The 18,834-nt window shown below is 45.7% G+C and overlaps 1 protein-coding gene, 1 long non-coding RNA gene and 1 other non-coding gene across 22 annotated transcripts in view; 2 read left to right on the top strand and 1 right to left on the bottom strand.

The window, feature by feature from the left end:
• Positions 1-10,306: 10,306 nt before the first annotated feature.
• LOC147995767 (uncharacterized) lies at positions 10,307-15,518 on the bottom strand. Its single transcript, XR_015684736.1, has 3 exons — positions 15,250-15,518; positions 14,794-14,947; positions 10,307-11,703 (listed from the first exon to the last, which is right to left on the bottom strand). It is a non-coding gene; the product is annotated as an uncharacterized LOC147995767 (long non-coding RNA).
• LOC120102001 (U1 spliceosomal RNA) lies at positions 14,786-14,950 on the top strand. The gene has a single exon (XR_015685037.1). It is a non-coding gene; the product is annotated as a U1 spliceosomal RNA (small nuclear RNA).
• A 155-nt stretch (positions 15,519-15,673) lies between the features above and the next one.
• Ncoa6 (nuclear receptor coactivator 6) overlaps positions 15,674-18,834 on the top strand; it is a 70,713-nt gene continuing 67,552 nt past the window's right edge. For 18 of the 20 annotated variants that reach the window (XR_015680418.1, XM_087646619.1, XM_087646605.1 and 15 more), the window contains exon 1: positions 15,674-15,842. The gene's annotated coding sequence lies outside the window, so the exon portion shown is untranslated. 20 annotated transcript variants of the gene reach the window in all.

Raw genomic sequence — 18,834 nt, 5'->3', positions numbered from 1 at the left:
CCTGGGATCAACTTTGTACGGGTTGTGTTGCCAAAACTATACTAGTAATTATAAGTCAATTTTATTGGATATTTTATACAAATAATAACTTTTATTGTAGAGACCTACTAAGCATACTTAATGCTAAGCACTTTTTATGAAAATTTTCTTACCTAATCTTTGTCACAGACCTCCTGAGCCAGATGTGAATAGTATTCTCGATTTACTGGTGAAATATGGGCAGAAAAGTTGTTTAAAGGACTTGTCCAAAGTGTCTTACCTGTTAAGTGGAAGAACCTGTGTTCTTAACCGATTTCACAACTACCTGGGAGAGCTCTTTGTTAAGATAATAGTTCACAGGCAGGAACCTTTCATAGGCAATGCCATGTGTACATGCTGTGCTAGTTATTTTCTATTATTGTGACAAAACACCATGGCCAAGACAGCTTAAAAAGAAAGACTTTAATTGGGCTTACGGTTCCAGAGTGTTAGAGTCTTTGATGGTGGTGGCGTGCCAACAGAGGGCTGAAACGGCAGCTGTGAGCTCACATCTTGATTTGCAGGTAGGAGACAGAGAGAGAGAGCACTGGGAATTGCTGGGAGTCTTTTGAAACCTCAAAATGCAACCCCAGTGACACAATTCCTCCACCAAGACTACCCTCAATCCTTCCCAAACTGTTCCACCAAGTATTCAAACATAGGAGCCCATGGAGCCCAGGGGGGACCGTTCTCATTCAAACTACCATGTTTGTCTTATCCATTATATTTCAGGCACTAGACTTCAGCCCTAAATAAGACAAACATTAAGTAAAGAAATGTGGAGGTTGCTTAGTGGTTAGTGCCATGTTCTCCACCGTGCACAGAACCCTGGGTTCTATTTCCACCACCACAAAATATAAAGCAAGTGAACAAGAAGTTGTTACAGATAATAAGTAAGGTACAAGGTTGCCACAATAAGTTCTGTAGTATGCCACATATGTATATTAAAGATGTAACAATCATTAAAATATCAGTTACCTCAGAGATATATAATATAGTTTATCCTCTTAAAGAACGCACTCTCCAAGAATAGCACTGTCAGAAATCTAACACATGTTCCTCCAAACTTCTTTTTTCTGCACATTTATAGATTATGTTTAATGTTTTTTTTTAAGATTTATTTATTTATTTATTTCATGTATATGAGTACGCTGCTGTCCTTGACACATCAGACAAGGACATCGGATCTCATTTCAGATGGTTGCGAGCCACCATGTGGTTACTGGGAATTGAACTCATAACCTTTGGAAGAGCAGCCAGTGCTCTAAACCATTGAGCCATCTCTCCAGCCCTATAGATTATGTTTAAATAGTAAAAGTGGAACTATATTTCATAATTGCCACCTTTTCCTTCCTCCTCTGGCTGTGAGAATCCTCCTCTGGCTGTGAGAATTCTGCCATCCTTTTCCTTCCTCCTCTGGCTGTGAGAATCCTCTGCCATCGCCTCCCAAGAACTTGGATTGTAGGCATGGGACACTGCATCCAGCTAAGACTCTTAAATACTAGATTCTGATGACTTAGAAGTCTGTTTCAGTACTGTCCTAGTGCAGGGAAGACCGGCACAGAAGGATCATAATTTCAAGGCCAATCTGGGCTGGGCAGTGGTGGGAAAGCCTTTAATCTCAGCACTCAGGAGGCAGAGGCAGGCTGATCTCCGAGTCAAAGGCCTGCCTAGCCTACAGTTGAATTCTGAGACAGCCATGGTTACACAGAGAAACTGTCTCAGCAAAACCAGAGAGGGGGAGGGAGGGAGGGAAGGAGGGAGGGGCTAAATTTTTTAAAAAAGATTTATTTTAATTTATGTATATAAGTAGCTGTCTTTAGATACACCAGAAGAGGACATCAGATCCCATTACAGATGGTTGTGAGCCACCATGTGATTGCTGGGATTTGATCTCAGGACCTCTGGAAGAGCAGTCAGAGCTCTTAACTGCTGAGCCATCTCTCCAGCCCGAGAGGCTAAATTTTATTCCACGAAATGTATTATATGTTTACTCTGTCATGCATGGCCCAAGGCGCTGGAGACTGAAAAAGACAAGGCCAGTGCTGTCTGAGACTTGTTCCTAGTCACTTTTAATTTATTTAGACTGTTACTATCTTGTGATAGCATAAGGAACACTGGAAAATTTGCCTCCTGTGAAGAATATGACTTTGACTATAAAATGAGATAAGAAACTTGGTATTTTGAAGAATGTCTCAGGCCTCACATAAAGTTAAAAGTACTTCCTCAATATTTTTTTTTTTTTTTGGAATTTCCTTTACCGTTTTCTTTGACAGGGGCCTCAGATTTACTGTGCAGCTGAGGGTGACCTTGAATTTCTGTCCTCTTGCCTCTACCTCTCAAGATCTTAGGTTACAGTCATGTGTTACCATGCCTGGTTTCTGTGGTGCTGGGAACTAACTTAGGGTTTTGTACATGCTAGTTGATCACTACCAACCGTGGTCAGCTCTTAGAGGATCTCCAGCCCCTTGCTCAATAGCAGGGAGAGTTTTAAATGATCATTTTTGCACTAGTCAATTACTGGCCTTATCCTTACATATCTTCTTGTAATTCAGAATATTTCCATAAAAGAAAGAAAATAATCTGGGCCAAATACATTATTAAAAGATTCAAGAAATAGTTGGTGGTAGTGTTGTATACCTTTAATCCCAGCATTCTAGAGAGTCAGAGGCAGGTGGATCTCAGTGAGTTTGAGGCCAACCTGGTCTACAGAATGAGTTCCAGGACAGCCAAGGTTATGTAGAGAATCCCTGTCTTCAAAACAAAACAAAACGAAAAAGATTCAAGAAGTCAATACATAAATGGGAATGGGACCAAGAATGTGGCTCTGTTGTAGAGCATGTCTAGTGTGCATGAAGTCCTGGGTTCAAACCCCAGCAGTACAAAACAATAACTTTAAAGGATAAAACAATCTGATCAAGAAACCACATCACACTGGAGATAAAAATAATAGCCAACAGTTCAATGTTTATGAAAAGATACACTTCACACTCAAAGATACAAATAGGTTGGAAATGAAGAATGAGGGAAAATATCTCATGTAAATAGAATGTAAAAGTTCTAGAAGTCTGGCATGGTGGTGCATGCTTTTAGTCCCAGCGTTTGTGAAGCATAAGTAAGTAGATTTCTGGGAGTTTGAGTCCAAGCTGGCCTACACAGCAAGTTCTGGGCCAGCCAGGGCTATGTAGTGAGGCCTCGTCACAAAAATAAATAGAAAGAAATAAAAAGGAAGGAAGGGAGAAGAAAGGAGAAAGAGGGCTGGAGGGATAGCCTAATGGTTAGCTACACATCTGCTCTTCTAGAGGACACCAGTTTGATTCCCAGTACCCACATGGTAGTTCCCAACCCTCTGTAATTCCAGTTCCAGGGGCTCCTACTCTTTGCTTTTGCCTGAACGAGACATCACCACAGACATGTACACATGCAAAATACCAATACACATAATTTTTTAAAAGGGAGAAAGCCTGGAGAGCCAGGTTTGGTGTGCATGGCTATAATCTCAACACTCCAGAGACTGCGGCAGGGGAATCACACAGAGTTCAAAGCCGGCTTGTACTACAAAGTGATCTCCAGGCCACCCTGGGCTACAGAATGAAATACTATCTCAATAAAATAAGAGGCAGAGGGGAGGAGAGAGGGAACTAGGGTTATTGGACTCAGACACAATAGATTGTAAAACAAAAAGTCACTTAGAATCAACTGGCCAGACAAATATAAACATACTCACATTCTACTAACAGTCAAAAACATGAAGGATAGGTCTGGGGAGACAGGTCAGTGGATAAGAACGCTTGCTGTGCAGGCATGAGGACCTGGGGTTGAATTCTCAGAAGTTGTGTAAAATGTTGGGCGTGGCTACGCAGACCTACACACCCAGCATTGGGAGGTAGGGACAGGTGGACCTGGGTGCTCACTGGTCAGTCTAACCAGAACAGTGAACTTCTGACGTAGTGACAGGAATACAATGAAGAAGAGAGGAAGATGACACCGACAGTCTTCCCCCTGGCCTCTGCATGCACATATGCATGTGCACACAAACCTGGACACTCACGTGCATGTGCCACACCCAACTCACACACCAATAAGAAGTGTAAAAACACGAAGCAACCCCACGCCCATGCTCACACATGGTGAGAGGTTAATTAAACTCAGTGGATCCCACACAAGGAAAGGCCTGGGTTCAAGGCAAGGATTTGTTGGGAAGACAGTCTTCAGTTGGAGAAGGATGTGGCACGACAAAGAGGAACAGGGCACAAAGGAACTTAAAATTCATTATATGCATTGCATTGATAAAACTGTCAAAGAAATACATAACATTAAAATGATGAATCGGGAACGTACAGAAATGAAGGGAGGAATGGACAATTTAATGGTAGCAAATCCTTCAGCTCTCCATTGTCAATAGATGATAGAACAGCCACTCAACAAGCTTTAACAACGCTGGGGCTGAAGGGGGTCATTATGAGCATTTGCTGCTCTAGCGAAGGACCTGAGTTTGGTTCCTAGCTTTTCTTTGTCCCCAGCTTTGGGGAATAAGATGCTCTCTTTGGGCCTCCACAGGTACTGCATACACAGTGTACACTACACATAAGCAAAACACTGATACACACAAGATAAAGACAGACTCTTAAAAAAACAACAAACAGCCAGCACTTAGGAGGCAGAGGCAAGTGGATTTCTGTGAATTTGAGGCCAGTCTGGTCTTCATAGAAAGTTCCAGGATAGCCAGAGCTACACAGAGAGGCTGTGTTTCTAAGAGAAACAAACAAGACTGACAGATACTGCTTAGGACATTCTTACCCCCCCCCCAAAAAAACCAAAAAACAGTGGGACAGACATTCCTCCCAGCTCCTAAGAAGCAGAGGCTGGTGTGTCTTTGTAAGTTTGAGGCCAGTCTGGACTACATAGTAAGTTCTGGGACAGTCACAGATACATAGTGAGACCCTGTCTTAAGAACAAGAGACAACACGATCCAAAACTACCCTTACAGTAAAACCATAAATGCAGTTAGCAGCAGCAGAGCAGATAAACCATAAAATAGTCACAGAGGAAACGCTACCCAGCAACCAGATGGAATAAACTACAAATATGTGCAATAATGTAGATGAATCTCAAAAATGTAAACACAGCTATAGAAGCCAGATTCAAAATCTGCATTCTGTGTGGCTCCATTGACAGTGTGTAAAGCTTCACTCTGGTCAGGCTTAGTCTGTGGAGTGAGAACACCATTCACCTGAAAGGGAAGCTCAGCAATCACTCTCTCTCTTTCTCTCTGTCTCTCTGTCTCTCTCTCTGTCTCTCTGTCTGTCTCTCTCTCTGTCTCTCTCTGTCTCTCTCTCTGTCTCTCTGTCTGTCTGTCTCTCTCTCTTTCTCCGTGTGTGTGTGTGTGTGTGTGTGTGTGTGTGTGTGTGTGTATGTGTGTGTGTGTGTTATTGCTGTCTGAAGTTTTAAATTTTCAGGGAACTGGAGAGATGGCTCACGGGGACAGAGGACTGGCTGTTCTTGCTGAGGACCTGGATTTGGTTCCCAGCACCCACACAGTCTCCTATCTGTACTTCCAATTCCAATGAATTTGATGCCCTCATCTGGCCTCCATGGACACTACATGTATGAGGTTCAAGTACATACATGCAGGGAAAACCCTCATATATGTGAAATGAAAAAACTTTTTTTTTTTTTAGTTTTAAAATTTCAGAATGTTTTGAAAACAGCGCTTTGACTACTAAGATCTGAGATCTGAATTAGGGAGATCACTTCTTGATGCTGTTCAGTTTTCCCCAGGTGTGTATTTATGAGTCTAGTTCTTCCACTTTAAGTCTTTCTGAAGAACAAGCCAGCTTGCCCATGGTAAGCATTTATAGAATAAACTTTATACTAAATATTGCTTCTCTTAAGGAGGAGCCCCTCCATTTGTCTGTGTATCAAGGCACTTTCCTGCCACCTACTGGTCAACAATCAATGAATTTGCACAGTACAATGTTTGCCCAGTGAATGGCGCCCACTGAGATGTGATGTGCCCCTGTGGGACTGCTTACCCAACTAAACGTGTCAGCCTAGTCATTGGCCATTTTGTGATGAACCCTGAAAACAGTGGGGTGTTGATAATCCGATCCCCTTTGTTGGTTAGATCTATTGTTGGTGGCCATTACCAGTTCTTCTTGTATGTTCCCAATTAAATCCCAAGTTCCAACTCTTTTTGAGCTTGTGCCACTATGCTCAGCCAAACTTGTTTTTGTCCTGGTCTCCCTCTCCTTCTCCCTATCTTCCCCCTCCCCTCTCAACCACACTGAGCAATTCTCCTGCTTCTGCCTCCCAAGTGCTGAGATCAGAAGTGTGCACCATTACTTTTAATCTGATGCTACAGTACTGGGTTTGTTTTACCTCATTTGTTTGTCAGTTTTCTGATTAAAAAAGTTCATACAATATATTCTGATGATGCCTTTCTCCTCTCCCAACTCCTTCCAGATCCTCCTCACTTCCTTACCCACCCATTTGCGCTCTCTCTCTCTCTCTCTCTCTCTCTCTCTCTCTCCCTCCCTCCCTCCCTCCCTCCCTCCCTCCCTCCCTCCCTCCCTCCCCCCACTCTGGAAATCAAAATCAAAGACACACACACACACACACAAGAAGCCAAAATATACAGGCAAAAGGGCAATAAGACAAAAAAAGTCAAAGTCATGTGAAACAAAAAGTCTACAAAGGGGCTGGAGAGATGGCTCAGTGGTTAAGAGCACTGACTACTCTTTCAGAGGTCCTGAGTTCAATTCCCAGCAACCACATGATGGCTCATCTATAAATAAAATAAATAAATCTAAAAAAAGTCTACAAAGATACTGTTCAATTTATTTGTGTTGGACATCTACTCCTGGAATGGAACCTCCTCTGAGTTGTGGTTAATGGGCTCCTTTTTTCTTTTTTCTTTTTCTTTTTTTCGGAGCTGGGGACCGAACCCAGGGCCTTGCGCTTGCTAGGCAAGCGCTCTACCGCTGAGCTAAATCCCCAACCCCAATGTGTAGCTCAGGCTGGCCTCGAACTCCTGCCTCTGCCTCCTTCAGCAATTCCTAACGGCGTGTGCCACCACAACTGGCTGGGCTCCATTTTAGAAGACTGTTTTTTCCTTTGCAAGCAGGTACCAATTGCAGATAGCTTCTTGGTTAGGGGTAGGAGCCAGTGTCCACTTCCCCCTGTCATTCTGGAACTCTGTCTAGCTTGAATCCTGTACAGGCCCTGTGTGTGCTGCCATAGTCTCTGTGAGTTTAGCTGTGCATTGGTCCTATTGTATCCAGAGGTAACTGTTTCCTTGGAGTCATCTGTCACCTCTGCCTCTAAAATATTCCCACCTCCTCTTCTGCATAGGTCCCTGATATGCCATTTAGTACTGAGTGTTCCAATATCTCTCACTCACTGTACATTGTCAAGCTGTAGGTCTCTGTGTAAGTTCCCATCTACTGTGAGCTGCTCTGATGGAGGCTGAGTGAGGCATAGGTCCGTGGCCTGTCCAGTCTCAGTTCTTGGCCATCCAAGGCGTGTCAGGCCTGGTTTCCATCTAATGGGGTGGGCCTTAAATCCAATCAGAGAGTGGTTGGTTACTCCCACGATATGTGTGCCGTTATTGTGCCAGCGTGCCTTGCAGGCAGGTCCCACTGTTGGTTTATAGCTGGGTTAGTGATTACCTTTTCCCACTGTAGCCTGCAAGGTTAACCTCCAGCACCATAGGGGCAGGTCAGTAGTGGTGAAGCCTCTAGCTGGGTACCAGCTCAACTTCTCTGTTTGATTGTTGCACCTCACTACTAAGGCTGTAGTCTACCATGTGTAGACAGCTTTCCTGACTGAGCTCCTCGCAAAATGGAGGATCCCCTTATCTTAGTAGGAGCTTCCCCTTCTCTGCCTGATCTGGTGAGCCTGACCTCCAGTCTTCTACCTAACGATGTCACCTAGTCCTTGGCAAAATTACAGGTTCAATGTCTTGGAACGCCTCACCATGAAAATGAGGTATCCCCAAACCTTGAGCCCCAGCCAATGAAACTTCACCCTAAGAAGAACCCCTTCCCACTCTCCAAGAGTCATATGTATAGCCCTTGATTCACCCTCAAATAAAGTGAATGCACAAAAGCTTTTCATGGAATACTATCTAAGAGAGCTGTTAACACTAAAATCTGTGGAGAAGCATAGCCCCTCAGCCCCCCAACCCCACCCCGCATTCACTGCCTGACTAGGATCCTGCTAACCCACCCGTTCCAGACTTCACTCCATCCTTCCTGACCTGGTGTATAGCAGTGTCTGGCCACCCCAAGGGAAAAGGCAGAAAACAAAACCACATTTAACATCCACTAACCATCTCACTACTACAAATCTGAAGTCCATTTGTATACTCATATGACATCAAACCATTTATATCAACGAACAATTGATTTGCTCTTTCTTTATTATTTTAATCATGTGCATATACATAACAATTATATGTTAATTATGTGTGTACACATTCGGGCAGCTGTGAGCCACCCACATGGGTACTAGGAAACGAACATGGGCCCTGTGCAAGAACTGTCATGCTCTTAACCATTGACCCATATCTCTAGTCCTTAGATTTTTGCTTCCTTTGCCCTGAGTCAGAAGCTTACAGTCTGTTAGAGATGCAAAACAAAAGTCATGTACGGATTTAAAAACAAAGGGCTGGGGAGGTGCTTGCTATGTAAACATGGAGAAATAACCTGGATCCCCTTACTTAAGAAGCTGCACCCATGTAATTCTGGCACCAGGGAGGCCAATCAACCCAGCTAGGCCAGTGAGTTCCAGGTTCAATGAGAGGCCTCCCATGAATAAGGTCAGCCTGAGTTAGATCCCTGGAACCCAAAATGTAAGGGGATCTAAGATGACTTCAGAAAGTTGTCTGCTGGCTTCTACATGTGCACCGTGACATGCATGCATCCACATTCTCACATGTAACACAAATACACATAAATATATTATGTGTGCACAGAACCTAGAGAGGTGACTCAGTGGTTAAGAGCACTGCCTGCTCTTCCAGAGAACCAAGATTCAATTCCCAGCATCCACATGGCAGCTCACAGCTAGCTGTCTGTAACTCCAAGATCTGAATCCCCCATAGAGATATACATGCAAGCAAAACACAAGTGCACATAAAATATAAATAAATACATTATTTTTTTTCAAAAATGAAGGTAGACAGCGACCAAGAGGATACTGTCATCAGCCTCTAGCCTGAACACACTTGCACACACGTTCACACACACACATACACAAACGAGATAGAGAGAAATCCTCTGGGCCCTCAGAGACAAAGTATTTCTCTCCTTTGGTTCTGGTTTCCTCGTCTGTACAAGGAGCTTGGGTCTGCCCAAGATCACACAGCCAATAAGCAGCAGAGCTAGACTTAGACTCAGTGCTTTGGCTTCAGTTCCAAACTTGAAACCATCCTCGTAGATTATCCTGGCCTGCTTCTGTTCCTGTGTTGCCTCCCCTCAAGGAAGGGGTACGTCTATGGCCTACAATCCTGCTACCTTTCCAGATGCCCAGTGGCTCCCTGTCTCCTCCACTCCCTGCATACTTGAACATCCTTGGAAACCCACGAGCTCTAGGTTAAGGAGATGGACAGCAACGTAAAAATGAGATGATCAAAACCAGGCAAGGTGGCTCAGGCCTGTAATCCCAGTGCTCAAGTGGATGCAGGAGGATCAGAAGTTCAAGGTCGTCCTCAGTTACCTGGCTTAGTGTGAACTCCATGAGATTCTCAGTACAAAAACATAAAACTAGGGGCTGATGAAATGGCTCCGTGGGTAAAGGTGCCCCCCCACCAAGCTTGACAACCTGAATCTGCTCTCTGGAACCCACGTGGTGGGACGAGAGAACCAATTCCACAAAGTTGTCCTCTGACCTCTACACACATACTTCTGTATAAGCATACCCACAAACATACTGACATACTTATGCAAAATAAAATTTTAAAGTGCAATTTTGAAACATTTCATTTTCATTTTTAAATGGAAGGATGGGGGCTGAAAAGATGGCCGGGCAGTGAGGAATGTGAATTATTCTTCAGAGAACCAGAGTTAGAACCCAGCACCCTCATCCTGTGACAGCAATTGTGATGCCCTCTTTAGGCCTCTGTGAGCACTGCACTCTCTTTTTCACTCACTCGCTCACACACACACACACACACACACACACATACACACACACACACACACACACAGACAGACAGACAAACAGACAGACACACACACACAAATATACACATAATTGAAATAATAATACAATATTTAAAAGTGAGTTGGTGCCAGGAGTGGCGGTCAACACCTTTATTCCAGCACTCGGGGGCGGAGACAAGCAGAGCTCTTTGGGTTCCAGGCCAGCCAGTGCTACACATTGCTACCATCTTAAAAGTAGGCATGAATGATGGCTTGGGTTCTGTGTGTGTGGTGTGTATATAAAATATACCACTTGTGATGGCTGTTCTTGGTTGTTAACCTGGCTACCTCTGGAATGAACTTCACTCTGGAAATGGAGGGCACACCTGTGATCACTTTTTTGGTTGTCATGAACAACTGTGAACATGGCTATACAGAAATATTTTCAATTTAAATACCTTAAGTTGGATGGAAGCACTGGCTTATGTGGCGATCTCATGTTTAACTTTTTTCAGGAACTGTAGGCTACTTTCCACAGTCACAGTCCCACTAGTAATACACAAGGCTTCCAATTCCTCCATGCTCTTGCCAATAGTTCTTTTCTGCCTCCCTCTGCCCTTTTGAGTCAGGATCTCATGTAGCCCAGGCTAACTCACTGTATAGCTGAGGCTGACCTTGAATTTCTGGTTCTTCTGCCTCCACTTCCTGAGTACTGGGATTACGAGTATTCCTGTGGCCCTGGGGATCAACCCCAGAGCCTCCTTTATGCATGTCAGGCAAGAGCTCCACCAAGCAAGCTGTATTCCCAGCCTCAGCTTCTCATTGTGACTGTCTGCACACATACACTTGTGTAATGGGCATTTGTGTGCATGTGCACTATGCGTGCACATGAGTGTGTGTGTGTGTGTGTGTGTGTGTGTGTGTGTGTGTGTGTGTGTAGGGTAGAAGTTGGGTTAGGTTTCTTTCTTTATCACTATCTTTTTTTTTTTTAAAGACAGTTTCTCTCTGAACCTGGAACGCACTCTGCAAAACTCAAAACTAGATTTTTGTTTGTTTGTTTATTTTTTTGAGAATGGGTTTCTCTAGCTCTGGCTGTCCTGGAACTCACTCTGTAGACCAAGCTGTCCTGGAACTCAGAGTTAAAGGCAAGCAACACCACCTCCTGGGAACTGCCTTTCTGCGCTCCAACACTAGGATTACAGGTACTGCAAAGTTAACTTGAGCCCCTATGCTCGAGTTTTCCATGAATGTTGACCCAGACCCTCCCTTGTGATTTTGATTTGCCTTCCCTGATTGTTACTCGAGTGAAAGGTTTCCATGCTCTTATTCGCCATTTGAATTGTTTTCTTCAGAGGCAGGAGGTCCATAGTCAAGTCTTTCACCCAGTTTTCAAGTTGTTTAGAAAAATGGGATTCCTGTTACTGAGTTTCTGGAACCTTTCAGAGTTCTCACGTCTCTGAGAGTTTTTGTGGAGCTGGGAGGTGTGTAGATGATGTCATTCCTAACTGTTGGCGACCCCGTCCGTGTCAGGACCCCATCTCTGCAAATTCAGATCGATTAGCCATGCAGTTTACTCACCACATCATAAACACAAGTGATCCTTTTGGTGTGTCCCAGTTTCAGGCTAACGCAAAAGGATACCTGTCATATACTCTGTTTACCAGTCATTCAAGAACTGACAAAATAAGTTTAATGCTAGAAATCAGGATGATTCTTACCTCTGACGAGACAGGCATTCACTGGAAGGGAACAGAAGGGGACTTTCTGGGTTAACTAATCTGCAACTTGATCTGAGTGAGTGGTGGTGCCACAGGAACATAAGTTAAAGACTTACTAGGTGGACCAGGGATATTACCTAGCAGGAAAGTCTTTGTCTAGTATGTGCAAGGCCCCGAGTTCAAGCTTCCAGCACCCCCACCCCCACCATGTGCATGTGTAAGATTTTTGTATTTTATTGGGTAGAAATTATAACTTTTTATAAAATGAAAACAAAGTAATCTAGTCATCACGGAAATTAATATGAATATTCCTCAATTAAAAACAGGGCTACCATATGATCCAGATATACCGTTCTCATGGAACACACCGAAAAGGATCTAAGTTAATATACATCAGAAATGCCCACACACTCAAGCTTACTGTGGTATTATTCACAACAGCCAACTTATGCAATCAGCCTATACACCCATCAATGGATGGAGAAGCTGATGTACATGCATACGTAAATATTAGTTAGCCAAAAAAGGATGACATCATCTGGGTAGTGGTGGCCCACACCTTTACTCCCAGCACTTGGGAAGCAGGAGCAGGTGGATCTCTGAGTTCAAGGCCAGGGGCCAGAATGGTCTATAAGGTGGGTTCCAGGACAGTCAGAGCTACACAGAGAACGTTTGTCTCAAAACAAACAAAAGAATGAAATCAACTGGACATAGAAGTACACTTTTAATTCCAATACTTGAGAGGCAGAGGCAGCCAGATCTCTGTGAGTTTGGGACCAGCATGTTCCAGGCTAGCCGGGAATATGTAAATATTCTAGTTCAAAAAATAAAAATAGGGGATGGGGATGGTGCACACCTGTTAAAAGCAGGAGACCTAAGTTCAACTGCTCTAGGGGATTTGAAGCCCTCTTCTAGATTCTGCAGGCACTTCCCTTCACCCCTGCCAACACACACACAGACACACACAGACACACAGACACACACACACACACACACACACACACACACACAGAGGCACATACACCCTCTCCCTAGACACATGCATGTTAAAGTTAACACAAATTAAGAAATAAAGAGCAGGGAAGAGGAAAGGGCCAGGGAAAGGAAGGTGGTGTACAGGACAGTATAACATAGAGTAAAAAGGGCAAAGTTCAATAGACTTGGGTATGAAAATCTCATCCCCTTATGTCATAAGGTTAACATACCAGAATAAAAAAGGAAAGGCTTGTGGAGGGGTGGTCCATGCTTTTAATCCCAGCACTCAGGAGGCAGAGGCAGGTGGATCTCTGAGTTCTGGGCCACCCACGGCTACATAGTGGCTTGCCTGTGGTTCTCCATCTTTTTTTTTTTTTTTTTTTTTGGTTCTTTTTTTCGGAGCTGGGGACCGAACCCAGGGCCTTGCGCTTCCTAGGTAAGCGCTCTACCACTGAGCTAAATCCCCAGCCCCGGTTCTCCATCTTTTTAAGGTCGTGAGCCTCGAATACAGAACAGCATGTAGAATCCACGTAAATATTCACTATCGACAGTGTGCTATTTATTTACCAGGGAAACAAAAGCCAACGTAATAAGGCCAGTCTGGTGGCAAAGAAAATAAACTATTTTGATTTTTATTTTATTGATCAACTGTATACTCAGTTGGTAAGTACATACTGCTAAGAGTAGCCTGTGTAGGGAGAGATCAGGGCCATGTCCATGAGGTAGCCATGTTAGCACTGGGAAGGGAAAGGTCTCTATACAGGAGGGAATGTCAGGTAGTGGGATCAGCACGTACAAGGGGAGCCAGGGAGAAGGAAAGAGGACTTGAAATAAGCCTGGCACAGTGTCTGCATCAGGGAGATTTGTTTGTCTTTCAGCTTGAGAGCAGCGAATTTAGAATGGGTTTCGAGATTTTTACTACATTAAAAAATTGGCTGTATGGCATAGTTCAATGGTTTAGTTCCCAGCACCCACATGGTGGCTTATAACTGTCTGTAATGGCAGTTCCAAGGGATCCAACACCCTCTTCTGGCCTCCTCAGGCAGAGACCAGGCATGCACATGGTGCACAGACATATACACAGGCAAAAAATCCATATGCATTAAAATATTTTTTAAAAAATTGAGTGTGTTTACGCATGCGCACACTCGGGGGTCAGAAGACATTGTGTGGGAGTCCATTCTCTCCTTCCATCATGTGGGGCTCCAGGGACGAAACTCAGGTTGTCAGGCATGGTAGGTAAGTACATTTACCCATTAATCCATCTTGCCTGCCTGAGTTTTTAATTAAAAAAAAAAAGATTTTGAGAGATGGCTCAGTAGCCTACCACTCTACTAGAGGACCCAGGGTTCCATTCCCAGCACCCACATGGCAGCTCTCAACTCATCTGTAACTCCAGGCTGCAGATCTCACACCTCCACAGGCGCTGGCACGCACATGTGTGGTGTGCATACATACATGCAGTCAAAACACTCATATACATAAACATACATCTTAGAAAGTAACTAATAGGCTTCATTATGATTTTCATACTTGTATATCATGTTTATATTCGCTCCACATTTCCTTACTTGCCCCCCCTCCCGGCCCAGTCCTCTTTCTCCTCTCAAAAAGTTCTCTCTCTCTCCCTCCTCCCCCCCCCCAGTCTAGATTTTGTGGAGTCATTTTTAGTAAAAGAGTGATTTCTGACTGCGGAATATTGCTGGAGCACACTGGGAGCTTGGGGGTTAGCGTAGCTTCCTGTACTAGTCTAAGTGCACAGTGTGTGTTCAAGAAGTATCTGTGGAGCGCAAGGCCCTGGGTTCGGCCCCCAGCTCCGAAAAAAAGAACCAAAAAAAAAAAAAAAAGTATCTGTGGAATGAAAGAATTACAGGCCCTCTCTTAGATGAGAGTACAGACGATACAACTGAATTAAGAATCCACCTGCCCACACTTACCTGGAAGGGGAGGTAGCATGATCACGAAGGTGGTTTTCCCAGGGCGAGGCTTATCCATTGCACTCCGGATGTGTTGACCCCTGCGATTTCCCCAAATGCAGGAAAAGCGACTGCATAATTTGTGGTAGTGGGGGACTGCGATCCGCGCTCTCCTCTGGCAAAAAAGAAAAAAGAAAAAAAAAATCCACCTGTCCTAACACTGGCTTCCCTTACAGTGGAAGAGGCTGAGATTCAGAGGGGCAAAGAAAATCATGAAGCTAAGTGATGAGAACTGATTTAAGTGAATCCAGGCCCGGCCCTACTTGGGGAAGAGGGGAAGAGAGGAAAAAAGAAAAGGCCAGTGACCCGCCCACACTTGTTCACTCAACAGTTATATTTTGTGAGCACCTACTGAGTTTGCTAGGGTAGTGGTGGGGCAGAGTAGGGAAATATTTCTAGGAGAATAATAAAGGTTACCTTTATGGCCACTGTTCTTAGACTCTATGCTAATAATGGCTATTATTTATAGCCCCGATGTGACAAACGCTTTCCAAGTCTTTTCCCCATTTCTTCTGCGCCTGGAAACACTGATATCCCCATAGTTGAGATGAGCAAACTGAGGCACGGAGCACTAACGTACGCAGCATACACAACCATCCGCTGGGACTGCGCTGAACGTCTAACCAAACCAAGATCGGACCCAGGACCGGAGCTCGCACGCTCGCTCGCTCGCTCGCTCGCTCTCCGGCTCGCGCGCTCCACCTTGCGCGCCAGGGGACGCCCGATCACGTGGGCAGGGCCCCGCCCCTCGGGCCCGCCCCGCCCCCGCCGCGCTCCCTCCCTCTCTCCTTCCCTCCCCCTCCCTCCCCGGCCCGGTCCGGCCCATCCCCCCCCCCTCCCCACCGGCTCCCTGAGGCCCTGCCGGGTCGGGCTGCGGGCGGCCGGGCGCCGACGGCCGGACAGACGGGCACACAACGAGGAAGGGCGGACGGACGCGCCGAGGGCGCTGGGCACGCACGGCCCGGGCCGGCGCTGCGAGGCCCGCCCGGGAGGGCCGGGGCCGCGCTCAGGTGAGGCGACGGCGACGCTGGCCCGTAAGGGGTGGGCCTGCCGGGCGTCCCGGGCCGGGCCCGGTTGGCTTCGTGGGGAGGAGGCGCCGCCCGGGCCCGGCGCGCGAAGATGGCGCCGGGCGGCCGTGCAAGCTCGGCCGGAGTGCGGCCCGGGCCCGCAGCCGCCCCACCCGCCGCCGCGCTCGTGTCCCCGTCGCCATGTTGGGGAGCGGGCTCCGGGCCTGCGGGCGGGGCGCGGGCGGGAGCGGCGGGGTGGCGGTGGGGAGGGTGCGGGGCGCGGGGTCGGGGCGCTGCGGGAGTGCAGGGCGGCTGGGGGACTGAGCTGGGTGACGCTCTAGCCCAGCTGCGGGCAACATCGGGGTGTGAGGTCGGGGCTTGGAGCGCGGAGAAAAGACCCCGGGAGGGAACGGGACCCGCGTTGGGGTTGGTGGGCTGAGGGGGTGGTGGGCGGTGGAGTTGGGTTAGGCCGTGCGCAGTGCTCCGAACCCCAGAGTCATACCCAGGGGTAGGGGAGGCGGCTTGGGAGCTAAGTCCTGGCTGTCAGGGCTCGAATAGTTCTTTGCCTGCACAGGAGGTGATTGCTTAGAAATGGGGGTTGCGAACACGGACATCGGAGTGGGGTACTGACGCGGGAATCAGTCTGGAAAGGTCCTGGCGCTGAATGGCCAGCCTTTATGACTCCCAAGGGTCTCAGGACCTTTGAGCCCCGAGGAGCCTTTGAGGAGCCTCTAGTCCGTTTGGAGGCAGCAACAGGAAAAGGGAAGAACTTGATGAGGAAAGAAAGGGTGGCGGGGGTTGGATGTAGGAGCTGGACAGACAGCAAAAGGTACAGAGTGGAACTGGTTAGGAAAGGAGAGAACCTCCAGCAACTTAAGGAGTTGTCTTTAAAAGGAGGGATCCGACTGTTAGGGGGCGGTGACCCAAAGTGTCTTTCCTGGAAGGGGACAGCCACTGCTTAAAGAGCAGGGTCACCTGAAGAGGTCATCTGAAAGGTTTTGTTGAAGCCAGTTAGAATGGTGAAGAATGAGTATGGAAAAACTACAGTGGCTTTGGATGATTTCAGATCAAGTAGTGATTTTAGCCTGAGACATAGAAAGGTAGTTGCTCTCCCAAGACAGTACATATTGGTGACTGGGGCTCCTAGAAGGGCCTACTGCTTCCTCATTCAACACGTTTCCTCAAAGGATTTTACTAAGGGGTACCATATACTAGAGAGCCGTTAAGTTTTGTTTGAACAAGATGTCAGTACAAAGGCTGAGCGGGATACAAAAACTATAGATAATCAATTATTGGATATTTATTAGATCTTCATTGGTACAAAAAAAAGCATCAACAAAGAACCTCTTTGTAGAGTTAAAGATGCCCTTCCTCTTTTAAGTGTTTATTGCACAGCAAAAAAACCCATAAAAAGCCTACAAGGAAAAAAAAAAAAAAAGAATGTTAGAGCCCTAAGCTCTCCATCATGTTCTCTTTAAGTTCTGTTATTATAGGGAATTCAAAGTTTAAATAGACCAGGATATGATACATAGTTGACTTTTAATATCCCTGAGTTTTGCATCTACAGCTTCAATGAACCACGAATTGAAAGCATTCATTTTAAAAAAATTACATCTGTGTAAATATACCTTTTTTTTTTTTTGCTTGTCATTCTTCCCTAAACTGGATAGCATAACAACTGTTTACATGACATTTATATTGTTACAGGTATAGGGGTATACAGATACTATACCACTTCATATAATGATTTTGATATCTTAGGAGGTTCTGGAACCCATGGTAAATGGATATAGCAGGGAATAACAGTCTAGAGCCCCACATAATCAAAAAGCTTTAGAGGCCAGGTGCAGCGGCTCACATCTATAATCTCGGCACAGGAGGCTGAGGCAGGAGACTGCTGCTTTCAAGGCTGTATCTCTGGAGGGGGAAAAAGAGTTTCAGAGGTTAGTGATGTAGTAATGGTACAGTATTAGTTTTATCCCAAGCACAAAAAGGACTTTTAGCCAAAAGAACTTGAAAGGATTTTAAATAGGTATATTCAATAACAATTTTTCTGAGCCTTCCTAATGCAGAGAGGTCTGGTCTTATGTGTGCCATGGCCCCTGTAGCATCTAGTGAAACACACGGACCGCTCTCAAAGTAATATTTTTAATTGCATAAAATAAAGTACATTGGATTACAAAGAAAAGCAATTGCATTATAATAGTTACCAAGTATAAAAATTACCTCTGCTGATGTGTCTGCACGCACACCTTTTTGTGAATGTGGTGGTAGGAATCAAACTCAGAGCCTAGCTCAGCCGGGGCAGCTCTGTCATGCTGAAGATACCCCTTGACTCTCTGGGTGTGTGTAGACTTTAAGTATGTGTGTATGCATGTGGAGACCAGAGGTTGACTTTGGTGTCTTACTTGATTGCTTCTCTGCTTTATTACTTTTGTTTTTATTCTCTGTTGTTTAGTTACTTGTGGATGTGGGGCATGCATGTGGAAGTATGGGGACAGCTTGTGGGAATCATTTCTCTCTTTCCACCTCTGTGGGTCTGCCAGACCGAACTCAGGTCACTAGGCCTGACAGCTAGCGCCTTTGCCCACTGAGCCATGTTACAGTCCTAACCACATTATCTTTTGAGGCGGTCTCTCACTAACCCTCCAGCTTATTGCTCGAGGTAGGCTCACTAGCCAGGAGCTTTCGGGATCTGCCAGCCTCTACCCTCCAGCAGGGTTACAGATGTGCACCCTGCCTTTGTTAGAACTGGGGTTCCAAACTCAGGTCTGTATGCCCTTATGGGGCAAGCATTTTACCACCTGAGCCATCTTCCAAGTCCTAGATATAGTCTGTTACCAGCACATTAAGAAGTAATTTCAAAGACATGTACCTTGAATAAGGTTGAGAACAGTATATATGCAGGTCTGACTAGAGACAAGACAAGGAAAGTCTTGACTGAGGAATTTAGCCTGACTCCTCACCTGAGGTTGGGGCAGTCAAGATTTTTGAG

This window comes from Rattus norvegicus, chromosome 3, assembly GCF_021556685.1.
Source record: "Rattus norvegicus strain SHRSP/BbbUtx chromosome 3, alternate assembly SHRSP_T2T, whole genome shotgun sequence".
Taxonomy (NCBI): Eukaryota; Metazoa; Chordata; class Mammalia; order Rodentia; family Muridae; genus Rattus; species Rattus norvegicus.
This window is presented reverse-complemented; position numbering and strand designations above follow the sequence as displayed.